The sequence below is a fragment of the Pinus tabuliformis genome, chromosome 3_2 (assembly GCF_031772625.1).
Source record: "Pinus tabuliformis cultivar Carrire ecotype Pingquan chromosome 3_2, CPIR1, whole genome shotgun sequence".
NCBI lineage: Eukaryota > Viridiplantae > Streptophyta > Pinopsida > Pinales > Pinaceae > Pinus > Pinus tabuliformis.
This window is the reverse complement of record NC_142302.1, coordinates 226,734,072-226,738,870: the sequence shown is the minus strand read 5'-3', so window position 1 is coordinate 226,738,870 and position 4,799 is coordinate 226,734,072. Positions and strand designations below refer to the sequence as shown.

General features: G+C 38.5%; 1 pseudogene; it reads left to right on the top strand.

Moving 5' to 3' along the window:
- Positions 1 to 4,139: 4,139 nt before the first annotated feature.
- Positions 4,140 to 4,485, top strand: LOC149180534 (small ribosomal subunit protein uS13z/uS13y/uS13x pseudogene; annotated as a pseudogene).
- Positions 4,486 to 4,799: the final 314 nt, after the last annotated feature.

The window sequence follows — 4,799 nt, the reverse complement described above, 5'->3', positions numbered from 1 at the left end:
CATAAACCTGGAGAGGATTCCAACAGCAAATGAAATGTCTGGTCTGGTAGTAGTGAGGTAGATGAGACTTCCTACAAGTTGTCTATACTTTGTTGCATCCTCAAATTCCTTTCCTTCAATAGATGTGAGCTTCAAGTTTTGTTCCATTGGATTAGAAAGAGGATTGCACTTTGTCATGCCAAATCTGTTTAACAAATCTCCAATGTATTTCTTTTGAGAAAGAAATATGGATTTTGGATGTTGGGTTACTTCAATGCCAAGATAGTAATGAACATAGCCCAAATCAGTCATTTCAAAACTTTTTCCTAATTCTTTCTTTATGGATGCAATATAGCTTTCATTGTTTCCTGTCATTAAAAGATCATCTACATATACCACAAGATATACAACTGTTTTGCCAACTTTCTTGACAAATAAAGTTGCATCATCAAGATCAAAATGATTGAAGTTGAGTTTCAGAAGATGCTCAGTTAGTTTTTCATACCAGGCTCATGGTGCTTGTTTGAGGCCATACAAGGACTTCACAAGTTTGCATACTTTATGTTCATGTCCTTTCACAGCAAATCCTTCAGGATGGGACATAAAAACATTCTCTTTTAGATCTCCATTCAAGAATGCAGTTTTTACATCCATTTGATGGACTTTCCAACCGTTCTGAGCAGCTAGTGCAAAGAGTGTCCGGATGGTGGCCCATTTTGCTGTGGGGGCAAAAGTTTCCTCATAATCGACCCCTTCCTTCTGTGCAAAACCTTTTGCCACAAGCCTAACTTTGTGCTTGTCAAGTGAGCCATCAGCTTTGTATTTGTTCTTGTAGACCCACTTGCAGCCAATTGGTTTGGTTCCAAATGGAGGATCAACCAGCTTCCAAGTGCCATTCTTTATGAGGGCATCATACTCCTTCTGCATCGCTTCTTTCCATTCATCATGAGAAGCAGCTTCTTTGAAGGAAGTTGGTGCAAAATCTGTAGAAAAGTTCAATTCACAATCATAAGTAACATCCATATCAACAGGTGAATTAGAGTTATCTACATCACCTCCATCTTGTCGGTTTGTATTTCTGGTTCCTGTTTTTCCAATTTCATCAGGATGAACACTTTCAAGTGTCTTGTCAGCCACTTTGGGGGACCTTTCTGAGATGGTTCAGGCTGCTCTGTTGATTGAGTTGGGTTTGAATCAAGATTGAGTCTCCCAATTCTATCAATTACATCACTTAAAGCATCATCCGTTGTTGGAGTGTCATGCAGGGGAGATTGTTCTTCAGAAGAAGATTCCACATGTTGATCTAGTATAGGAATCCCCCCTTCAAGATGTGGAATCTGATTATCAAACTCTTGAAATGATTTCGGTTTTGTGAATCTATCCAAGCGATCAAGTTGCCGCTCAACAACACTGTCAGATTTGGATGATTCAAGAAAAATGACATCTCTAGATACAACAAACTTTTTATTTACTTCATCATAGAGACGGTATGCTTTAGATGTGTTTGAATACCCCAGGAAGATACACTTACGACTTCTAGCACCAAGTTTGTTTCTATGTACCTTTGGTATTAAAGCATAACAGGTGGAACCAAAGATCCTGAGATGTTTTACCGAAGGAACATGTCCATACCACAATTCATAAGGAGTCTTGTTTCTTATAGCACTAGATGGACATCTATTCTTTATATATGCAGCACATAGAACATCATCAACCCAAAACATTATCTTTACATTTTTGAAGAAAAGCATGGATCGTACCATATTCAAAATTGTTCTGTTCATTCTTTCAGCTACACCATTCTGTTGAGGATTATAAGGCACAATTGTTTGATGTTTAATCCCATGTTGGTGAAGATAGTGTTCAAATTCATTTGATGTATATTCTTTTCCATTATAAGTGCGAATAGACCCAATATGAGATTGTGCATCATTTTCAATCCATTTATGAAAATTCTTGAATGTTTGAAAAGCATCAGATTTGTTCTTCAATAAATAAACCCAACACATTCTGGTGTAATCATCAATAAATGTCATGATATATTTATTTCCATTTGTAGAAGGAACATGCATTGGACCACATAAATCTGAATGAATGAGTTCAATCTTCCTATGTGCTCTTGAATGTGAATCATGAAAAGATTGTTTGCTATGCTTTCCTAGAATGCAAGCATCACATTGCTTATGTTTTCTAGGAATTGTAGGCAAATCAGCAACACCATTTTTCTTCAACAAGCAGAGACTATCATAGTTTAAATGTCCAAATCTAGCATGCCATAATAAACTTGACGGAAGTGTACCTTCTTCATGATGAGAAATATATGAGAAATGTTGTGCATGAGCAGAGGTTCCTTACAGTTTAAGAAGTCTTTCTTCTTCTATACCCCTCATGACAAGTGAGTGGTCAGATGCCTTTCTTACCTCAAGCTTTCCATCAAACATATGAATGGAGTGACCTTACTGGCGGATGTGGACCAAGGACAACAAGTTTCTCTTGAGCTGTGGGAGATATAGAACATGATCCAGAAGAAAGTCTGGAAGACCAGGCAGTTTAAGCCTGATTGTGCCAAGCCCTAATGGCTTGATTTTTGACTAATCTGCAAAGTATACTGCTCCATCAACATTGTCAGTGAAATCTTCAAAAAAATCTTTCCTATGAGTCATATGACAGGTTGCTCCTGAATCAAGCAACCAATCATTTTTCGAAGAAGCAAGTGAAGCATTAAACAAATCTTCAGTTACTCCAATGTTACATTGTGCCTCAATATAGTGAGCGGATTCAGGTGCCTTACCTTTGTCCGTGTCATCAGTTTTACCTTTCTGCTGGTTTCTTCTCTGCTCAATTTTGTCCCATGGTAGCTTGCATGTAGAAGCATCATGTGATCCATTTCGTTTGCAGCGAATGCAATGCAGATCTGCTTTTTCACCTTGAGAATGTCTGCCCCCCCTGCCTCTGAAGTATCTTTCTCTTCCTCTTCGTCCACCTCTTCCTCTTGTAGAATCTTGAGCAAGATGCTTTTCTTTATGAGCAAGGCAAACAGTCTCTTCAGAAGATTCAGGGACTGTTTTCTTTCCAAAGGATTTCTCTCTTTCAACAAACTTTTTCACAAGAGACTCAAAGGTTATGTCTTTAAGATTTCCATTTGCTTGTAAAGACTTAAGATAATTGCAGTAGGTAGGATAGAGTGCTTTGAGAAAGGCAATAAGAGAGATATCCAGCTCAACCTTAGTGGATTTAATATCATGCATTATAGATTTTATTTTAGATGCAAGAGCAAGGGGATCATTATTTTTCAGTTCAAGAGTGAAGAGTTTAATCATGAGTTGAACAACTTCAAGTGCAGAATGTGAATCATAGAGTTCTTTCAGCTTTTGTAAAGCTTCAAAGGCAGTGGAATAGGATGAAATATGACGACTTACTTCTTCATTTACAGATGCTGCGATCGATGCATAGGCTTTGCTGTTCTTGTTTTCCCAAATGACAAGTTCTTTATCTGATGTAGGCTGCACAGGGTCTTTGTCTTCTTCTTCGACACACACTCCTTTCCACAACTCATTGTAGATGAGGGTGTGTTTTACCATCTGGGACCATTCAGGATAGTTCTCCTTTCCAGTGAGAACTATTCCTACCATAGAAATGATTGAATTCATTCTGTAAAAGAATATCTCTGCTAAAAAAAAACTTCTGTTGATAAAAAAAAACTTCTGCTGAAAAAATCCTTATGCCACAGCCTTATGCACTTCATTTTCTTCTAACGTTTGCATCAGCATTTCTTATATCACTGCAATATTACTATGTTTTGAAAAAAAACTTTTGCTGAAAAAATCCTTATGCCACAACCTTATGCACTTTATTTTCTTCTAACGTTTGCATCAACATTTCTTATATCACTGCAATATTACTAGGGATCACTTCAATATATATCAATATATCACTTCAATATATATGCAATGCTACAAAACATTCTGGAAACACCGCAATACTTTGAACGCTTTGAATCATATAAACTGTGTATATCATGAATTCAACAAACTGCTCAATGCTATACAGAAACCGCCATACTGAAGTTAAAAAATCAACTGCATAATACTAAAGCCCTTGCAGTCTTCGTAATACCCAATGTTACTGGCGACTGTTGAGGCTTCTCGCGTTCTGCGAAAATGTCTTTGATTGCAAATGAGGAGTTTCAACACATTCTTCATGTCCTCAACACCAATGTTGATGGGCGACAGAAGATCATGTTTGCCCTGACTTCTATCAAAGGAATTGGTCGGCGTTTGGCCAACCTTGTATGCAAGAAGGCCGATGTCAGGCCGAACCACTCAGGTGGTATCCAATGCTCTTGACATGAAACTCAGGGATGACTTGGAACGCTTGAAGAAGATCAGGAACCACCGCGGTCTTCATCACTACTGGGGCCTTCGGGTGCGTGGACAGCACACAAAGACCACTGGTCGCAAGGAAAGAGGGTTTTCTTTGAAGAGACACACGCTCGGACGATTTTGATGGAGTCGGGGTTTTAAATCGGTAGATGGAGGGAGCGCAGGAGAATGTCGACGAAGAAGTTATGCGTGGACAGCACACAAAGACAGCTCTCAAATCTCGGGGTAGATTACTGCAATATAGTAACGAATACACAGAAAAAGGCGTCACGTCTATGGATCGATCCTAGTGCCAAGACTGTTGGTGTCTCAAAAAAAACATTGAGCATAGATAGATCGACTATACAACAGAGATAAAGACTGTGGACTCTCGGGCGTATCTAAATAACTCGACTGTGTGAAATTCCATCTTAAACGTAGAGACCCTTCCATTCAATA